The sequence below is a fragment of the Palaemon carinicauda genome, chromosome 1, assembly GCF_036898095.1.
Source record: "Palaemon carinicauda isolate YSFRI2023 chromosome 1, ASM3689809v2, whole genome shotgun sequence".
Lineage (NCBI taxonomy): Eukaryota > Metazoa > Arthropoda > Malacostraca > Decapoda > Palaemonidae > Palaemon > Palaemon carinicauda.
Genome location: NC_090725.1, coordinates 186,463,014 through 186,479,470, shown reverse-complemented (window position 1 = coordinate 186,479,470; position 16,457 = coordinate 186,463,014). Strand labels below are relative to the sequence as shown.

Here is a 16,457-nt window from a genome sequence, read left to right as displayed (position 1 = left end):
GACGCCCATTGAGGGCCAGTGGATCAGCAAGCTGACCTTTAACAGTAGCGATCCTCCGAAGAGGAGTCTCTATGAGTGGCCTCTCTCGTGAACGAGAGAGGTGAACACTTCGTAGAAGAGACTAGAAGACGCCCATTGAGAGCCGGTGGATCAGCAAGCTGACCTTTAACAGTAGCGATCCTCCGAAGAGGAGTCTCTATGAGTGGCCTCTCTCGCGAATGAGAGAGGTAAGCACTTCGTAGAAGAGACTTGCCAAGACCGTGCTCCACCCCCGAAGGAAGAGAAACTCAGCAAGGGGGGAGAGAAGTCTGGGCGAAGGCAGCAACAGCAGTCGGAGACGATGAATTTCTTAAGATGTGGGAAGTTCTCCCTCTGAAGGGAGAAACAACCTCACACCTAGGGAGGAAACTTCCCTCGTAAGGGAAGTTGTCCAACCCCTGGAGGCGAACCTCCTTTAGCATTCTAAAATGATCTGAAGTGCTGGTCATGTTGTCACGGGAGTACTTCTAAGAGAAGGGATGACGCTCATGACGACGTCCTCTGAGGGACGGCTGTGACAGTAGATTCCCCACGCATGAACAGAACAGCTCTGCTTCGTCGGCACTCTTAGTCGAACGAAGAAAAACTGCATAGTTAACTGGAAAAAATAAAATTAATTATTCAACAGAAATTCCCTAGGGAGGAACTCCAAAGAGGAACCCCGAGGGAACAACATAAAATAAGTATTGCGTCGACAAAAAAAATTAATCATTCAACACTTTCCCTAGGGAGGAACTCTGAAGAGGAACTCCAAGGGAACAACATAAAATTAAGTATTGCGCCCTTCCTTCCCCAGTCGACATCCACGGGAGAAGGGGGGAGCGGAGTAACTGTAATAAAAACAGAATTACAATTACAGTGATGCCTCCGCATACGAAAGTAATCCGTTCAGGATATGGTTTCGTATGCTGATTTTTTCGTATCCTGAGTCGCGTTTTACATGTAAATAGCCTAATCTGTTCCAAGCCTTACGAAAAGACACCTTTTCTTTCATAAACACGCTAAACTGTAGTAATAAACATGCAATGCTGCCATTTCTATCATTCAATAATTAACCCAGCCGTTAAAAACAGCCTAATCCATTCCAGAAATCACCATGGATTATTCAATAATGTAGTTATAGCCTAGTTATCCCCTCCAAGCCCTATGAAAACAGTCCATTTTCTTTACAGTGAACCCTCGTTTATCGCGGTAGATAGGTTCCAGACCCGGCCGCGATAGGTGAAATTCCGCGAAGTAGTGACATCATATTTACCTATTTATTTAACATGTATATTCGGACTTTTAAAACCTTCCCTTGTACGTAGTACTGTTAACAAACCACCCTTTAATGTACAGAACACTTAATGCATGTACTACAGCACCCTAAATTAAAACAGGCACAAATATTAAAGGCGATTTTATATCATGCGATTCCTAAACATCTAAAAAGCACGATAAAAAATGGCAACCAATGTTTTGTTTACGTTCATCTCTGATCATAATGAAGAAACAAACTCATTTAGTGTACACATATATGTATAGGTTAGTTTTTGCATCAATTATATTGATTATAGAGTATGTTGATTTTTTTATTACCAATGTTTTACTTTATTTTTCTTAGGACTTCCAAATGAAATGTTTTTCTTTATGACGCCGCCTGAAACGACGGCGTCATAAAGTACTGTACGCTCAGTAAACAACCACACTCAGAACAAACAAGGCATTTAACGCGCATGATGATAGTGATAAATAATGATACAGTACAGTATTTACAGTAAAAGCATTTACAAAATATGTTACCTTACAAATATAATTTACCGTATCTATATAAAATCATACAGTACTGTACAGTACATATTGTACGTAGCAAAGCAGGAAAACAATTTACGAGAGAGAGAGAGAGAGAGAGAGAGAGAGAGAGAGAGAGAGAGAGAGAGAGAGAGAGAGATTGTTTTACGTACGTACTGTAAATGTAAATTTTAAACAAAAAAAATCAATTTACGAGAGAGAGAGAGAGAGAGGAGAGAGGAGAGAGAGAGAGAGAGAGAGAGAGAAAGAGAGAGAGAGAGGAGAGAGAGAGAGAGAGAGAGAGAGAGAGAGAGAGAGGGGAGGGAGAGAGAGAGAGAGAGAGAGAGGAGAGAGAGAGAGAGAGAGAGATTGTTTTACGTACGTAAATGTAAATTTTAAACAAAAAAAATATGATAGGTTACAACATGTAGACTTTTAAAACCTTCCCTTTAACTTAATGCATACAGTACAGTACTAAACTATAAAACAGGCACAAATACAGTATTAGAATGTGAGAATATTAAAGTAAAAAATAAAGATTGTTACTGTACTCACCACGAAAGAAGTTCAAGAAAAACTTGAATGATGATGGCGATGAATTTGCTGCACAGTAGAAATGATGATGATGAAGCTGATGATGTGTTCTACTGTGCAGCTAGGTAGTATTTTACGTCTCTTCAGACGGAGGTGTCTTTTCCTGGGACACCTCTTCAACTTCTTCCTGGGAAACTTCTTCAATTTCTTCCGAAGGCGTACTAGCAGGAGGAACTGGCTCTTTTTTGCGAGGCTGGAAGAACATTGTGATCGGAAGTTGTTGCCGCTGCTTCTTTTTTCAATCTAAGAGCATCTTGTAGGGAGTCATTATGTCATCAACCTTGTTGCAGAATTGCATCGACCGAACCATATCCTCGTCCCACTCTTGCAACATTTCTTTCAACTCCTTCGCATGGTTGCAGGCCTTGGCAAGCCGTTCTAATGTTAGGCCCGTTTCTTCAACATTTTCTTGGGTCTCTTCCTGGGTTTCACTCTCTTCTTCGCTTGCCGATTTCGTCAGGTCTTCGAGGGTCTGCGTCAGTTAGGGGCTGGGAATGGCAGTCCAACAACTCGTCGACGTCTTCAGTCGTCATGTCGCCAAACCCGTCACCTCCAATTATGGCAGCCAACTGCACAGATTTGCGTATTGCAGAGTGTTGGATTTCAGCAGGTGTAAATCCCTCGTCGTCGTAAACAATCTCGGGCCACAACTTCTTCCAGCTCGCATTCACGGTTGCAGGTTTCATCTCTTGCAGTGCCTTCTGAATATTCTGCAGGCACGTGGCTATGGTGTACTGCCGCCAGTACGCCTTCAAGTTAAAATCTTCATCCTCATTATCTTGGGCAGCATCCACACACGCAACGAGGTCCGCCAAGGTGTTCTTCGTGTAGAGGGCCTTGAACGCACTAATAACCCCCTGGTCCATCGGTTGAATTAATGACGTGGTGTTGGGTGGCAGGAACTCAACCTGAATGCCCTCATGCGACAGGTCAGTTGCGTGTCCACCAGCGTTATCCATAAGGAGAAGGATCTTGAATGGCAAGCCCTTCTCTAAGAGATATTTGCTGACTTGCGGGATAAAACACTGATGGAACCAGTTGGAGGTCAGCATCTTCGTAATCCATGCTTTTTGATTATGCATCCAGTACACGGGAAGGAGATTCTTATTTTTATTTTTCAAAGCGCGAGGATTTTTCGACTAATAAATAAGCCCCCGGCTTTAGCAAAAATCCAGCAGTATTGCCACACATCACGAGGGTAACGCGATCCTTGAATGCTTTAAAGCCAGAGGCTTTGGCTTCCTTTTTGAACAGGAAAGTTCGCGACGGCATTCTCTTCCAAAACAAGCCGGTCTCATCCATATTAAACACTTGTTCCGGCTTGTATCCACCTTCGGCGATAATATTCTTGAATGTCTGGTTCGCGTAAGTTTCAGCAGCGGCAGTGTCAGCCGAAGCAGCCTCGCCATGCAGGGAAACGCTTTTCAGGGCGAAGCGTTTCTGAAACTTCGCGAACCATCCTTTGCTGGCGGAAAAACGTTGTTTCTGAGGCTGGGAATCAGTGGATGTCCCTGGTTGAGGATCATCTGCATCATCATCTTCTTCAGCATGGTTGCCGTCGTCGTCTTGAGGTTCCTTTGCAGCAAAATTCTCATACAAGCTCAAAGCCTTTGTTCGGATGGTGTTCGTATCCAAGGCTATGTTCTTCTTCCGGCAGTCGGCAATCCACACAGCTAAAGCACCTTCCATGCGTACGATCGTTTTATTACGCGTTGTAACGACTCGCTTCGCTGATCTGCTAAAGGTGATTGCAGCCGTCTTTCTGATGTTCGCCTCGTCCTTCTTGATATAGCGAACAGTAGATTCGTTGATCCCAAAATGGCGAGCAGCGGACGCGTAACTTCTACCATCTTTTAACATATCGAGAAGCGTAACCTTCTCAGCAATCGTCATCATCCTTCGGTGGCGTTTAGGCTCACTACCAGTCTTAGTAGAAGCAGAACGCTTGGGAGGCATTGTACAGTAGGATTTGACAAAAAGTTCAACTTAAAAAGGTCGCACACAGCACAGATTAAACTTCACAAACTTAAGAACGTCTACTCAGCGATACGCGGGAACAGAGAGTGGACGACCCGGGCCCGCGAGAACCTAGATGCTGGAAGCTGGAGATGATGGCAAAACACCAATCATAGGCTAGATAACAAAACTTGAGTTCTGATTCGTCATCTATCAGCGCTTGAACCAATCACAACCCGTCTTACAGTATATGATGCGTAGGTTACCAACTCATACAAGATACCCCGCGCATACCGTACGTACAGTATTAATAATAATAATAATAAATAATGATAATAATACAGTACAGTACTGTAATAATAATAATAATAATGATAATAATAACAATCATAATTTTATTAACAACAACAACAACAATAATAATAATAACAATAATAATAATAGCTTTACGTATGCTACAGTATTTTATTCTTTTGTAGGATGTGTGTGTCTCTCTCTCTCTCTCTCTCTCTCTCTCTCTCTCTCTCTCTCTCTCTCTCTCTCTCTCTCTCGTACGCTTATTCGAAATGTGATTTTTGCAACAAAGAATATTATTGGATGCAGTACTACGTACGTATACATACAAAAGATTCATGGAAAAGAAGCACATCCATTACATTTGTAGTACGTACAGTAGTAGCCATCAGCAGCCTTACACCATTCTAATATTGTATGACTGCATCTGATTTGCGTTTCATGTTCGATTTAATTTTACTACGTACTGTATACAGTACTGAATTATCGTATGATAATAATACAGTAATAATAATAATAATAATGATAATAATAATAACAATAATAATTTTATTAACAACAACAACAATAATAATAATAATAACAATAATAATACACGTACAGTGAACCCTCGCTACTTCGCGGTTCGACAATCGCGGATTCACCACTTCGCGGGGTTTTCCCATAACCCATATATATATACATATCGCGGATTTTCCGGAAAATTCGAAAATACCGCGAAATCTGAAGATAACCAAATACGATATTTTGTTACCTGTAATTCCATTAATACTGTAATTAGTAATATCTGCTCTTACTGATTGTTCATTGCATTACATATGATATATAATTCAGCACAGAAAGAAATAAAACACGAAAAGAGAATGTGATCATACGATAATTCAGTACGTAGTAAAATTAAATCGAACATGAAACGCAAATCAGATGCAGTCATACCATATTAGAATGGTGTGTACTGTAATGGATGTGCTTCTTTTCCATGAATCTTTTGTATGTATACGTACGTAGTACAGTACTGCATCCAATAATATTCTTTGTTGCAAAAATCACATTTCGAATAAGTACTGTAAGCGTACGAGAGAGAGAGAGAGAGAAAGAGAGAGAGAGAGAGAGAGAGAGAGAGAGAGGCGTAAAATAGCGTACGTACGTAAATTTTTATTATTATTGTTATTATTATTATTATTGTTGTTGTTGTTAATAAAATTATTATTGTTATTATTATTAATCATTATTATTATTATTATTACTGTACAGTATTATTATCATTATTTATTATTATTACGGTATTGTACTTAATCTACGTACGTTCAGTATGCGCGGGGCATCTTCTATGAGTAACCAACGCACCATGTACTGTAAGACGGGTTGTGATTGGTTCAAGCGCTGATAGATGACGAATCAAAACTCAAGTTTTGTTATCTAGCCTGTGATTGGTGTTTTGCCCGCATCTTCAACTTCCAGCATCACAGTTCTCGCGGGTCTGCATCGTTCACTTTCTCTTTCCGCGTATTGCTGAGTAGACGTTCTTAACTTTGTGAAGTTTAATCTGTGCTGTGTGCGACTGTTTTAAGTTGAACTTTCTGTTAAACCCTACTGTACAATGCCTCCCAAGCCTTCTGCTTCTACTAAGGCTGGTAGTGAGCCTAAACAGCACCGAAAGATGATGACGATTGCTGAGAAGGTGACGCTTCTCGATACTATGTTAAAAGACAGTAGAAGTTACGCGGCCGCAGACCTCGAAGACCTGACGAAATCGGGCAGTGAAGACAGTGAAACACAGGAAGAGTTCCAAGAAAATGTCGAAGAAACGGTCTTAAAATTAGAACGGCTTGCCAAGCTCTGCAAGCTTGCGAATGAGGTGAAAGAAATGTCGCAAGAGTGGGACGAGGATATGGTTCGTTCTGTACAATTCTGCACCAAGATCGATGAACACATGGCTCCCTACAGGATGCTCTTGCGAAAGAAGAAGCAGCGGCAGCAACTTCCGATCACAATGCCCTCAGAAGAAATTGAAGAAGTGTCTCAGGAAGAAGTTGAAGAGGTGTCCCAGGAAAAGACACCTCCGTCTGAAGAGACGTAAAATACTACCTGGCTGCACAGTAGAACACATCATCAGCTTCATCATCATCATTTCTACTGTGCAGCAAATTCATCGCCATCATCATTCAAGTTTTTCTTGAACTTCTTTCGTGGTGAGTACAGTAACAATCTTTATTTTTTACTTAAACATTTTAATATTTGTGTCTGTTTTATAGTTTAGTACTGTATGCATTAAGTTAAAGGGAAGGTTTTAAAAGCCTATCATATTTTTTTTGTTTAAAATTTACATTTACGTACGTAAAACAATCTCTCTCTCTCTCTCTCTCTCTCTCTCTCTCTCTCTCTCTCTCTCTCTCTCTCTCTCTCTCTCTCTCCTCTCTCTCTCTCTCTCTCTCGTAAATTGTTTTCCTGCTTTGCTACGTACAGTATGTACTGTATGATTTTATATAGATACGGTAAATAATATTTGTAATAACATATTTTGTAAATGCTTTTACTGTAAATATCATTATTTATCACTTTCATCATGCGCGTTAAATGCCTTCTTTGTTCTGAGCGTGGTTGTTTACTGAGCGTACTTTATGACGCCGTCGTTTCAGGTGGCGTCATAAAGAAAAACATTTCATTTGGAAGTCCTAAGGAAAATTAAGTAAAACATTGGTAATAACAAAATCAACATACTGTATACATCAATACAGTATAATCGATGCAAAAACTAACCTATACATATATGTGTACAGTACACTAAATGAGTTTGTTTCTTCATTATGATCAGAGATAAACGTAAACAAAACATTGGTTGCCATTTTTTATCGTACTTTTTAGGTGTTTAGGAAACGCATGATATAAAATCGCCTTTAATATTTGTGCCTGTTTTAGTTTAGGGTACTGTAGTACATGCATTAAGTGTTCTGTACATTAAAGGGTAGTTTGTTAACAGTACTACGTACAAGGGAAGGTTTTAAAAGTCCAAATATACATGTTAAATAAATAGGTAAATATGGTGTCAATACTTCGCGGATTTTCACCTATCGCGCCCGCGTCTGGAACCTATCTACCGCGATAAACGAGGGTTCACTGTAATAGCTTTACGTATGCTATTTTATTCTTTTGTAGGATGTGTGTCTCTCTCTCTCTCTCTCTCTCTCTCTCTCTCTCTCTCTCTCTCTCTCTCTCTCTCTCTCTCTCTCTCTCGTAAATTGTTTTCCTGCTTTGCTACGTACAGTATGTACTGTATGATTTTATATAGATACGGTAAATAATATTTGTAATAACATATTTTGTAAATGCTTTTACTGTAAATATCATTATTTATCACTTTCATCATGCGCGTTAAATGCCTTCTTTGTTCTGAGCGTGGTCGTTTCAGGTGGCGTCATAAAGAAAAACATTTCATTTGGAAGTCCTAAGGAAAATTAAGTAAAACATTGGTAATAACAAAATCAACATACTGTATACATCAATACAGTATAATCGATGCAAAAACTAACCTATACATATATGTGTACAGTACACTAAATGAGTTTGTTTCTTCATTATGATCAGAGATAAACGTAAACAAAACATTGGTTGCCATTTTTTATCGTACTTTTTAGGTGTTTAGGAAACGCATGATATAAAATCGCCTTTAATATTTGTGCCTGTTTTAGTTTAGGGTACTGTAGTACATGCATTAAGTGTTCTGTACATTAAAGGGTAGTTTGTTAACAGTACTACGTACAAGGGAAGGTTTTAAAAGTCCAAATATACATGTTAAATAAATAGGTAAATATGGTGTCAATACTTCGCGGATTTTCACCTATCGCGCCCGCGTCTGGAACCTATCTACCGCGATAAACGAGGGTTCACTGTAATAGCTTTACGTATGCTATTTTATTCTTTTGTAGGATGTGTGTCTCTCTCTCTCTCTCTCTCTCTCTCTCTCTCTCTCTCTCTCTCTCTCTCTATCTCTCTCTCTCTCGTACGCTTATTCGAAATGTGATTTTTGCAACAAAGAATATTATTGGATGCAGTACTACGTACGTATACATACAAAAGAATCATGGAAAAGATGCACATCCATTACATTTGTAGTATAGTAGCCATCAGCAGCCTTACACCATTCTAATATGGTATGACTGCATCTGATTTGCGTTTCATGTTCGATTTAATTTTACTACGTACTGTATTATCGTATGATCACATTCTCTTTTCGTGTTTTATTTCTTTCTGTGCTGAATTATATATCATATGTAATGCAATGAACAATCAGTAAGAGCAGATATTACTAATTACAGTATTAATGGAATTACAGGTAACAAAATATCGTATGTGGGGGTCTTCAGATTTCGCGGTATTTTCTAAATTTCCGGAAAATCCGCGATATGTATATATATATGGGTTATGGAAAAAACCCGCGAAGTGGTGAATCCGCGATGGTCGAACCGCGAAGTAGCGAGGGTTCACTGTACTACTGTATAAAAGTTACGGTACTCTATGTAAAGCATTTGGATCAGTGAAGGTGTATTGTTACCTGTACACCTAAATTAAGGGTTGATACCATGAAAAAAAAGGTACAGTTAATTAACAAAAAAGTTGACACTTACCTTTTGATTGAGACAATGTCCGATAACGAAGTCGCGGCAGAGGAGGATGGCATAAGGCAGAAAACGTAACAAGTGACAGACTACATACAATAATTTACACACTTAAACTTTACAAAATAAAAAAATGGCAGAAATAATTAACACTTAACATTACGTATGGAAAACTATAAAATGAAAGAAAAAATTACTTTAACACTTAACGGTAACATAAAACTTAAAATTGAATTTTTTTTTTTTTGCTTTTTTATAGCTTCACGTTTTTCACATTTTCTAAATTTCTTCTACTTCTCCATCACTTTCTTTTTTCTGTTTCTTTTCTTTACTTTCACCTTCTACTTCTTCATCACTTCCTCTTTTCTGTTTCTTTTCTTCACTTTCACCTTCGTCTTGGCCTACTAATACTGCTGGCCTCTTTAATAAGAAACTATCCATGGAAGCTTGTTTCTGCCTACTTTTCAACACATTTCTAAAATGCATTAGGCAAACGTCATTGCAGTGTTGAAGCACACGGTTGGTATAAACTTTTTCTGGATGTTCCTTTTCGACGTAGTCTGCCATCTTATGGAAACATGAGAGAATTTCCTTAATGTCTGACGTTTTCAAAGGTGTAACATCCTCCTCATCACCGCTAGAGAACTGCTCTTGAACAACACTCATTTGCATTATCTCCAACTCATTCAGGTCGTCCGTCGTCAACTCCTCGTGGTGCTCCTCGATAAGTTCATCTATATCCTCAGCGCTAACTTCCAGCCCCATGGACGTACCAAGATGTACGATGTCAGCCACCTCAAACTGCTGAATGGGTTCAGGATCGTCAATGATCTCGGCTTTGCCTCCAGGCTTCCCGAACCCCTCGAAGTCTCGTGCAGAGACAACATCAGGCCACAGCTTCCTCCAAGATGAGTTCAGGGTATGCCTCGAAACTTCCTGCCAAGCGAGATCGATGAGTTTGATCTTTCCAGAATTCACGCAGAGTGAGGTTTGTACTTTCTGTGACTTGGAAACATCTCTGGAAGAGATGCTTCGTGTACAATTTTTTGAAATTAGAAATAACTTGCTGGTCCATGGGCTGGAGGAGAGGGGTGGTATTAGGCGGTAGTTACAGGACCTTTATGAAGGAATACTCAGCCAGAAGATATTCCTCGAGGCCAGGAGGGTGAGCTGGAGCATTGTCCAACACCAGCAGACATTTCATAGGGAGGCGCTTTTCTTACAAATATTTTCGGACAGTCGGACCGAAGCAGACATTCACCCAATCAATGAAAAGTTGCCTCGTTACCCAGGCTTTAGCATTCGCCCTCCACATCACGGGAAGGTTCTCCTTGATGACTTTGTGGGCTTTGAAGGCTCGGGGATTTTCAGAATGGTACACCAGCAGGCGTTTGCACAAAAAGCAAGGGTAAGCCTGTCCTTCATAGGCTTATGTCCGGGTAGCCTCTTCTCCTCCGCCGTGATGAACGTCCGACGAGGCATTTTCTTCCAGAAAAGCCCAGTTTCATCGCAATTGAAAACTTGCTGCGAACTGTAGCCTTCCTGCAGAGTCAACTCTTCAAACATTTTAACAAAGGCTTCGGCGGCCTTCGTGTCCGAGCTGGCTGCCTCCCCATGCCGTACCACTGAATGAATACCAGTCCTTCTCTTGAATTTCTCGAACCACCCCCGAGAAGCCTTGAACTCTGGGGGCTCCTGCTGGGATGTTCCTTTTCCTGCCCCTTCTTCGGCCTGAGAACGCACAAGATCACCGAAAATGGCGGAGGCCTTCTGGCAAATTGTAGTCTCAGTGATGGTGTCTCCTGAGATCTCTTTGTCTTTGATCCACACAAGAAGCAGCCTCTCCATCTCGTCATGCACGTGGGTTCTCTTGTTGGAAAAAATAGTGACGCCCTTAGAAGGTGTCGCTGCTTTGATGGCCGCCTTCTGCTTCAGGATGGTGCCTATCGCAGACGGATTACGGCCATACTCCTTGGCGATCACACTTAAAAGCATGCCAGACTCGTACTTTTTCACGATTTCGAGTTTCGTCTCCATCGAGAGCATCGTCTTCTTCTTCTTTCCTTCGGCAACATTCTTGGGACCCATGGCTACAGTATTAAGCTCAATAATACACTACGTACGTTATATACTATGTAGTAAACACTAATACAGTACAGTACACAGTAAAGAATGTTTAATAACGATAACACGTGGCGTACGAATGTATTTTTAACACTACGTCAAACAAGCGAAAGCACACGAAGTCAATGTTAACGATACCGCAGTCTGAACAAAAAGAGAGAGAGATGAACGCCCGTGCGTAAGCAAGGTGGGATAGTTGCCGACCAATAGGAAAGCAGGATCTTATGGCGTCAGCTAGCATCTGAGTAGGGAGATAACCAATGGGTGAGCGGGAGGCTGTAAGTGAGTTTACCCAAGTTCAAAGTCTGGCGGCGCGCGCTTTTTAAAATTACTCTCAGCGAAGAGTTGGGATCTCGTAAGCTTTTCGTATCCTGAAAATTTTTTCGAATACTGGGGCATAAAAATCTTCGTATCGCTTTTCGTACCCTGAATTTTTCGTAAGTAGAAACTTTCGTATCCAGAGGTATCACTGTATTTAAATCAGCTAAGAATATTCAATAATAGTGAGAACCACTGATCCTCCGAAGGGAAGTGTTCCCCACGGAGAAAAGCTGAAAAGTTAAAATACAATTATATTTTCACTAAAAATAATTGAGACAAACAATCGGAAGAGCAACCTAACCCGCGCACGGGAAAGGAGCTTCCCCAATAGTACACTGTTGTTGTAAAGGTGAACGACCTCGAGAAGAGAAAGACCGTAGTCAATCTTTGAGAGGCCACATTCCCTTCGCTCAGAAATCCAAGTTTCCCGTAGGAAAAGGGAAAAGGCGAAGACAATAATAGTTGAATGAAGAGGGTCCAGGCGATGACGATTCCCCTGCCGCGGCTGAGTTAACGGTTATATGCCGACGGGAAAACCGATGGACCAGAGAGGGAGAGGTCGTTCCCCATGAAGTGGAACTGTGCTGGCCTTCCTAATGTACGCAAGTGTCGTTGTCGTATATGTATCACACACAGCAAAAACACTGAAAAGGAAACTTATCACATTTCTATACACATATATATACATAAACATTAAGAATGTTTTCATATACAGTATATACAAGTATAAGAAAAAGTAAGTTAAAAGACAAAAATTAATGGCAGTCCAGAATAGGCGAGGAAGGAGAGAGGAAACAACCGCTCTCCATCCGAGCCAAAAGTAAAGTGACTAAATCACAGGTGTGTGAACAGGAGTGGTAGCTATCCCCCCCTACCCCCCCTAACTAGCGGTGTGGGTAGTTAACCCTCGCTAAAATGGCTCGTCATTTCAGCTCCGCCGAAAGCATAACCCCCTAATAATTAGCGTGGTTTGTTTTCCAGTTACGGAACAAATAATATTTTACAAACATTACCATTAAAACAGATATTTCATATATAAACTCTAAAAGGAGCCTGTTCAACATATAAACATTAGCTGCAAGTTTGAACTTTTGAAGTTCTACTGATTCAACTACCTGATTAGGAAGATCTTTCCACAACTTGACCACAGCTGGAATAAAACTTCTAGAGTACTGTGTAGTATTAAGCCTCATGATGGAGAAGCCCTGACTATTACAATTAACTGCATGCCTAGTATTACGAACAGGATGGAACTGTCCGGGAAGATCTGAATGTAAAGGATAGTCAGAATTATAAAAAATCTTATGCAACATGCACAATTAACTAATTGAACAACATTGCAAGAGATTAATATCTAGATCAGGTAAGGAAGTTACTAGACCATAAGTTCCTGTCCAATAAATTAGGATGAGAATCAGCAGCTGAAGACCAGACAGGAGAACGATACTTGAAACAAGGTAGAATAAAAGAATTAAAACATTTCTTCAAAATACAGTATATTGATCACCAAACATCCTAGAAGATTTTCTCAATAAGCCAATTTTTTGTGCAATTGAAGAAGACACAGATCTAATGTGTTTCTCAAAAGTATATTTGCTGTCGAGAATCACATCTAAAATTTTAAAAGTCATACAAAATTAAAGAAACATTATCAATGCCGAGATCCGGATGTTGAAGAGCCACCGTCCTTGACCTAATTACAATCATACTTTGAGTTTGTTAGGATTCAACTTCATACCCCATAATTTGCACCATGCACTAATTTTAGCTAGATCTCTATTAAGGGATTCAGAAACCACAGACCTACATTCAGGAGATGGAATTGATGCTAAGAAAGTAGTATCCTCTGCATATGCAACAAGCTTGTTTTCCATACTAAACCATATGTCATGTGTATATACTATAGTATGAAAAGTAATGGGCCAAGAACATTACCCTGAGGCCCACCACACATCAAATTCCTATATTCACTACGGCACCCATCCGCAACAATTTGCGAGCTATTACTTAAAAATTCAATATATGATGCTAAGAAATGACCCACCCACTCCCAACTGTTTGAGTTTGAAAACATGGGCCTCATGATTAACACGGTCAACAGAAGTACCAACAAAACTTATGGCTAATGAAGTAAATTCATATTACTTCTCTCCCACGCAAGGTAGAACACACACACACACTCACTCACTCACTCACTCACTCACTCACTCACTCACTCTCTCTCTCTCTCTCTCTCTCTCTCTCTCTCTCTCTCTCTCTCTCTCTCTCTCTCTCTCTCTCTCATTATTTATAGAAAATTATTCTATGATCAATTCACAATGAATGGAAAAAATATCTTGGTTGTTTAGAGCGAAACAATAGAATATAAAACAAACTTTTAAAAGATTTATTCTGTAAAATAAACAATTATAAAATGTAAGTTAATATAAAATTAGCATGTGTATCAATGGTGACAAATCTCGTATATAGCTATTGAGGGTGGATTTGCTGCCTTGTAGTGAAAGGGTTAAGGGGTGCGAATCATGACTTCTGCTTGGAATTTTGGAAATTCAGATTATCACATTCTTGAATAAAAGGTCTACATTTAAGCATGCAAGTACAGTAATTCTTTAATGAAAATTATTTTCTTTATTGCTAAAAAGTCCATTCTACATAACTACACATCCTTACCCTGAGCAGGGTACCTATTTATTTTCTTTTTCTTAAAAATTTTGAGGGAAAGATTTATATTAGTATCCTATCCAGAGTAACATCATAATTTTCTATTTCCTGAGGAAGAGATTATCAATTTTCTTATTTTCTCATACTGTAAATAAACATTTGGTGCATATTCTAAAGGGTGTTCTTTGCATTTCTCTGCTTGTTTATATATTACAGGTAACAATTTTTATGTTATAGTTATGCTGAATGATAAATAAAGTGTCAGAAAATAAATAAGCCTACGTAAAATCTGCCCAGAAAAATATGCACACGTGTATATTATGCTAGCCACATCTTGCTATGTGTGAACTTTTGGGACACGAAGCCTATGTATTTCTGAATTTGAGGGAAAGGGCTCACCAGTGCCTAATAAATAATAATAACCCTAAAATATGATTATATGCTTATGATTGATTGAGCGATGAAGAAAACTACAGCTAAAAGTACATACAGTACTTATTCATACTAAAGTCTTTTCAATCAATTTCTGTAAAAACTGCAAATACATTATGCAATTTTTATAGAAAAGTTGCTGATGCTTTTTTTAGTATTGACCATTTTTTTGTCATTAAAATATCTAAAGATAGGTAATACCATTGCCTAAACTTTTATTACAAGCTAAGCTATAACCATAATTGGAAAAGCAAGATACTAAGGCTCCAACAGGAAAAAATAGCCAAGTTTGGAAAGGGAACAAGAAAATAAAAAAGAAACTACGTGAAGCAATAAACAGTCAAAATAAAATATATTAAGAATAGTAACAACATGAAATTAGATCTTTCACATATAAATTATAAAAAAAAAAAAAAAAAAAAACAGAAGAGGAAAATGTGATAGAACAGCATGTCTGAGTGTACCCCCTAACAAGAGAACTCCAACCCAAGACAGTGGAAGGCCATGGCACTACCCAAGATTAGAGAACAATGGTTTCATTTTGGAGTGTCCTTCACCTAGAAATAGCTAGAGTCTCTTCTACCCTTGCCAAGAGGAAAGTAGACACTGAACAATTACATTGCAGTAATTAACACTTTCATTGAAGAAGAACTTTTTGGTAATCTCAGTGTTGTCAGGTGTATGGGGACAGAGGAGAGTATGTAAAGAATAGGCCAGACTATTTGGTGTATGCGTAGGCAAAAGGAAATGAGCCGTAACCAGAGAGAAGTATCCAATGTAGTACTGTCTGACATCAAAGGACCCAATAACTCTCTAGAGGGGTATCTCAACAGATAGTTGGTGCCCTGGCCCAACCTACTACCTACTTTTATGAAAAACAAAAAACTTGCACTTGAAGTCTCATTTGACAATGACTTCTACACATTGATAATATAATACATATATTAAAATCTAAAGGCCAAAAATATATCCAATTTACAACTTTAGGGGCATAAAATTCTCTTTCAAATGGCTTTTATATGAAAAAAAAAAAAATAATCAATTGAAAAACCTAGAAGCAGTAGGAGATTAAAGTAAGGCAACATTATCTTGTTCTAATGGGGCTGAACCCACCCCATTTAATTGAATTTTACCTGCTGGTCATCATGCCGACTCACAGATTCTACTGGAGGTGGATATATGACAGAGATAATACTGGGATTTTAATAAAAAAAAAAAGTTAATTTTTATAAAACAAAAATTACAATGAATATACCTTTGAGAAATGTACAACCAACATTCACCTAAGATACAATCGAGTAACGAAGAAAATTGAGGAAGTTGGAGAAAATTGTGGAGTTAGATTTTATAGGATACTAGCATAAATATCTTTCCCACAAATTAATGAAGAAAAAGTGAATAAACAGGTACTCTGATCAGCATGAACATAAAAAAGATAGTTTAGCAATAAAACAATATTTTTTTTATTAAAAAAAACAATTGAAATATGAAATACAGATGTCCTAGCCAAAAATGTAATAATCTGAATTTCCAAATTTTCAAGCAAAGGTTGTGAGTCAGGTAGCAGATGTTGTTCCGCAAGGGCTGATGACAATAATTATATGAAGTCCTTGGTATTACTATGCCTGTGGTGATGTTTCACCAATGGAG

At 39.0% G+C, this 16,457-nt stretch overlaps 1 protein-coding gene across 1 annotated transcript in view; it reads right to left on the bottom strand.

Annotated features, from left to right (window-relative positions):
* Positions 1–16,457, bottom strand: part of Polr1B (RNA polymerase I subunit Rpl135) — a 494,679-nt gene that overhangs the window by 229,432 nt on the left and 248,790 nt on the right. The gene's annotated exons all lie outside the window — the stretch shown is intronic.